Here is a 5,673-nt window from a genome sequence, read left to right as displayed (position 1 = left end):
GTGCTCCTGGAGTAAGTGTTGGGCTGGAGAGAAAACACAATATCACACTGGGTGAGGAACGAGCGGCATTCAGTGGGCTCCCCAGAGTAACACGGCGGGTTATTGATTCTGGGCTCCGGAGATTCGAAAGCCCTGGAAGTGGCCGGTGGATCGAGGCGGAGATGGTGAACCTGTTCTGTGAGGTTGGAGACTTGGGTGGCCAGGGTCTCAACGGCATGTCGAGCAGCAGACACTTCCTGCTCGTGTCTGCCTAGCATCGCTCCCTGGATCCCGACGGCTGAGTGGAGAGGATCCGAAGTCAATGGGTCCATTCTAGGTCGGATTCTTCTGTTATGGTGAGTGAATGAGGACCCAAAAGCGAACTAACTTAAACAGAGCTTCTTTAATAACCAAACATAGGTAGGCTCAGATAGACCGGCAGATTCCGACAGGACAGGACAAGGTTACAGCAAACATGACGATAGTCTGGCTCAGGCATGAAACACAACAAACAAGAATCCGACAAGGACAGGAACAGAAACAGAGAGAGATATAGGGACCTAATCAGAGGGAAAAAGGGAACAGGTGGGAAACGGGGTGAATGGGTAGTTAGAGGAGACAAGGAACAGCTGGGGGAAAGCGGGGGAGAAAAGGTAACCTAACAACGACCAGCAGAGGGAGACAGGGTGAAGGGAAAGGACAGAGACAAGACACAACATGACAGTACATGACACACCTGAAGTCCGTATGAAACAAAACATTATTTATTATCAGTTAACTGGAGTTAGGTAGGGGTAAAGTGACTATGCATTCTCCACCACATAGGCTTTAAACATATAGGATGTTATGATGAACAAACTACAGTCTTAGAAAATAGGATTCCAAAACGGTTATCCGACTTGCCACATACGAGAAACATTTTTGATTCCAAGTAGAACCCTTTGTGGTCACAGCCAGAACTCTTTTGGGTTCCTTGTAGAACTCACTCTGTAAAATGTTCTACTTGGAACCAAAAAGGGTTCTTCATAGGGTTCTCCTATAGATAGAACCTTTCTTTCTAAGACTGTATAGTATGAGTAGAGAAAGGTGCTGTTGCATATTAGTGAACATGTTTTGGTTAGTGACTGGAAACCACCGATATGCTCTCTGGCTCAAATATCAAGAAGAGGAAGTGGCACCAAGAGTTGTTGAAACATATTTGTCATAATTAGCACAATACAACGTCTTAATCAGGGTCAAAGGGTTTGTGTCAATTTCAATAGAAAACTACTAACGCATATCTTTGTATGGGCGTGCGGGGAGTTTTGCTGATTTATGAAAGAGTGCTTATCCACTCCCGAGACACGTATTCCGCTGTTGCGTCTTTGGTGTTAAACAATTGAACTTCACTCTGAGTCTTGACTCTTAAACAGGTTTATTCCATATTGAATCAGACCTATTAGTTTACTTCAATTACTATCTTCTATAGCCATCCTTAACACTGAGGACTGCATATCGTTGTATATAGGTACACAATGTCCCTAAAAAACGAATCTTGCTATATGTGGAAATATTTGAGAGGTACATTGTTATTTTGACCAAATAATGGACAAAACATTTCACGGAACACATAATTTATTTTTTGTTTTGCTTCCTATATTTTGAAACAGTTGCTTAATCATTTCTAAAGTCTAGTTAATCAAACATGGTATGGGTTTGTTGTCCCCCACAATGATATTGGTGAGGGGACTACGGATTTGTCTCTGTCCGTTCGTATGTTTGTAAGTTAGTAACACATGATATCTCAGACAGCACTGGTAAGATTTTGACAAAAGTTTGGTGAGTGATTCGTCTTGCCATAAAGATCCAGCATTTACAAAATCATACTGATTGGCCCAAGGTGGGAGCTATGGTAATTAACTGCAATTTGTTAGTAACACACAATATGTCAATTGGCCCAGGGGGCAGTGCAGCATCATTCGTGGGGGATGACATGTTTACTGTTGCCTTGTTTTCACATGGTTGACTTTGGCCTCCTATTGTTCTGTTTTGAATTCAAAAGTATGATGTTAGAGTGATGTTTAATGTGAGGTGAGTAGACTGTTGAGTGTAGTGCTTTACATCAAGCTGTCTCTTCATCTTGAATACTGTTACATTCCCCAGTTTTTGTGTTGTGGGTTTGAGTATATGTATATTTCAGGAAATGGCTTCCTGGATTCCCCCGGCTGATTGGTCGGCCCCAGTGCAGATTGGAGCTCTGATCCCGCCCTCTCATACAGCTGTCGGCCATTACAAACTCCTTTGATGTCCTGTGTTTTGTTGTTGGTCTGTAACGTATTTTGTAGCTGGTCCTGTATGTGTATGTCAAAATGACTGTGTTTTTGATAATTGAAGTTGTTCACTTTACATTAGTAATTATTTTGTTTTTGCTCCCAGGGGGGAGGGGGAAGGTACCTTGGGAGTGCTTAGGCAAGAGGCCTGCGGGCATACATATACCTATAGACATGGTATGTACTATTCACACTAGGTAAGACCTAGGCGGACCATCCCCTGTATTTTGGTTAGTATGCCATTTGGTGCTAGTTAGGTAAGTTGTGGGAAGGTAGGAGAGGGGGCTTTAACTTTAACTTTTGATGCTTTGGTTCTGTCCAGACCCTTTTCCCCAAATTACCATGTGAAGGAAATAAATTCCCTGTTAACAGTAAATTCTCTGCCTATGTCATCCTTGCCCGCACGTGCATTCCCATACCTCTTTCACTCCACGGGTAGTTGAGTGTAGCAGGGTGTTTGTTTCAGGTGTTACTTGACTAAATCTGATGGTTAGTTTTAATTGGACAGATACTTTAAAAGGTTGACAGACCCTGTTCTATATTAGACAGTGTAATAATATATTAATGCATACCTGTGAATACTGCAGCCTGTGTTAATGAATATTGTTATATATTAATGAATATTGTTTTATATTAATACAATTCAAACGTTATTTTTTCAGATATTTCAAAGAGGCAACTTTATTTGGAAAGATAAGTTCCAGCACCATTAACACCTCATATTCTGATGTAGCATCTATTACATTCATACTCATCATTATAGGGCAGGTTATCATATTCTGATGTAGCATCTATTACATTCAAACTCATCATCATAGGGCAGGTTATCATATTCTGATGTAGCATCTATTACATTCATACTCATCATTATAGGGCAGGTTATCATATTCGGATGTAGCATCTATTACATTCATACTCATCATTATTCATGATTATTTGTAATTATAGCAACATCAGAATACATTTTAGAAGTGCTTGAGGCCCACTCACTTACACAACAATATGTTTCATTACACAAGTCACCAAGTTGATCAGGAAGAAACAGCAGGAGGTATAGTGAGAGGTGCTGGGAGTAGGAGAGGGACTCCATGGCTTTGAATGTCTGAATCAGAGCTCCTTTGAGTTGGAGGCTTCATAAATTGATCTGTATAAATTTGTCTTTCAGGTTACGTGACACACACACATGGCAACCACACTGCATTTGATCGGTGGAGGAGGAGGCAGTTCCTTTGAATTCCACGGCATGAACAACGGTGCCACCCTCAAGAAGATCGGAGTGGCGATGGAAGGCTGGCAGGTGAAAGCTGTGCGGGAGGAGCTGACCGACAGGCGCCGTTGCGTCATTTGGAGATGCAAACACTTTCAATGAGTTTGAGTTTGACCTCAGCGAGCGCATCACCAAGCTGTCTCTGTGGGGTAACGGCGCCAGCACACGTCTGGGTGCCATCAAGTTCATGACGAGTAAGAATCGGCAGATCTTAGAAAAAATGACCAGCTGGGGACTGAAGACTGAGTACACCATAGATGTGGGGTCTGGAATCTGCATGGGGCTGCACGGCAGGTATGGCTCGGACATTGACTGCATGGGCTTCCTCTTCATCAACACCATCAAGTCGTCCGTAATGACTGACATGGAGTATCCCACCATGTCCCTCTTCAAACCCCAGGTGAGCTCTTTTATAGATGTGTGTAGACAGCTCAGGAAAGCTCTACCGATGCACTAACATTAAGGGGGCTGTACATTTTAAAACATGTAATCCAATATGGGGGTCGACATTCATCAGGGATCTCATTTCTAGGACAGTCATGTTTAATTGGTTTAATTGGCCTTGATCAGTAAAATAGCAACAACACCTTTTATTTTTATTTTTTAAACCTTTACACATAAGCATCAGGCCAAGATAACACACACATTATTATTGTTGGCTTTCTAAAAATCTATTTATCAGTTCCTCACCGATGATTAGTTTATAAATTGTCTTTGTCTTGTTTGAACAACTTGTATCTTTGTGTGTTGATTTTAGATGACCCCAGAATATGTGAAATCCGTTTCTCACCACAACGACACCTCCTTGGTTCAAGAAGAGTCCATTACATACAGCAAAACCCTGACCAAGTCTTCCTCCTGGTCCGTCAGCAACAAAATAGAGTCCACCTTGAGTGTGTCGGTCAAAGTGGGGATCCCAGATCTGGTCGAGCTGTCATCAGGGTTCAGCTTGACCGTGGGAGTGGAGCAGTCCACCAGCCTGCAGAAGACAGAGACCATAACAGAATCAGATACCATCAAAGTGAAGATCCCGCCAGGGAAGACCATGAATGTTGAGATCACAATGGGGAAAGCAAATATCGATCAATATTCTTACTTAAAATGACGGCCTACCAGAAGGCCTCCTGCGGGGATGGGGCTGGGATTAAAAATATAAATAAATTAAAATGCAGTACAAAATAGACTTCACGAAGCAGCCACAACTGTCAGTAAGAGTGTCCATGATTGAGTCTTTGAAGAGATTGAGATAAACAACGTGAAAGACTTAATACGCAATAATCACTCAACACAACCAAATGTATAACTGCTGGATTTAGTTAAATTACCTTTTGACACTGCATCACCTGGGGGAATACACTGAACAATAATATATATCACCATGTAAAGTGTTGGTCCCACTGCATCACCTGGGGGAATACACTGAACAATAATTTATATCACCATGTAAAGTGTTGGTCCCTTGCAGCACCTGGGGGAATACACTGAACAATAATATATATCACTATGTAAAGTGTTGGTCCCACTGCATCACCTGGGGGAATACACTGAACAATAATATATATCACCATGTAAAGTGTTGGTCCCACTGCATCACCTGGGGGAATACACTGAACAATAATATATATCACCATGTAAAGTGTTGGTCCCACTGCATCACCTGGGGGAATACACTGAACAATAATATATATCACCATGTAAAGTGTTGGTCCCACTGCATCACCTGGGGGAATACACTGAACAATAATATATATAACCATGTAAAGTGTTGGTCCCACTGCATCACCTGGGGGAATACACTGAACAATAATATATATCACCATGTAAAGTGTTGGTCCCACTGGAGCACCTGGGGGAATACACTGAACAATAATATATATCACCATGTAAGGTGTTGGTCCCACTGGAGCACCTGGGGGAATATACTGAACAATAATATATATCACCATGTAAAGTGTTGGTCCCACTGCATCACCTGGGGGAATACACTGAACAATAATATATATCACCATGTAAAGTGTTGGTCCCACTGGAGCACCTGGGGGAATATACTGAACAATAATATATATCACCATGTAAAGTGTTGGTCCCACTGGAGCACCTGGGGGAATACACTGAACA

General features: G+C 42.1%; 1 pseudogene across 1 annotated transcript; it reads left to right on the top strand.

Moving 5' to 3' along the window:
• Positions 1-3,471: 3,471 nt before the first annotated feature.
• On the top strand, positions 3,472-4,728 carry LOC149977347 (aerolysin-like protein; annotated as a pseudogene). The gene is made up of 2 exons (XR_016487542.1): positions 3,472-3,955; positions 4,313-4,728. The product of XR_016487542.1 is annotated as an aerolysin-like protein (transcript).
• The last annotated feature ends 945 nt before the right edge of the window (positions 4,729-5,673 follow it).

This window comes from Oncorhynchus mykiss, chromosome 16 (genome assembly GCF_057628025.1).
Source record: "Oncorhynchus mykiss isolate SJ-2025 chromosome 16, ASM5762802v1, whole genome shotgun sequence".
In the NCBI taxonomy this organism is placed as follows: domain Eukaryota; kingdom Metazoa; phylum Chordata; class Actinopteri; order Salmoniformes; family Salmonidae; genus Oncorhynchus; species Oncorhynchus mykiss.
The sequence above is the reverse complement of the archived record's forward strand: the minus strand, read 5'-3'. Positions and strand labels throughout refer to the sequence as shown.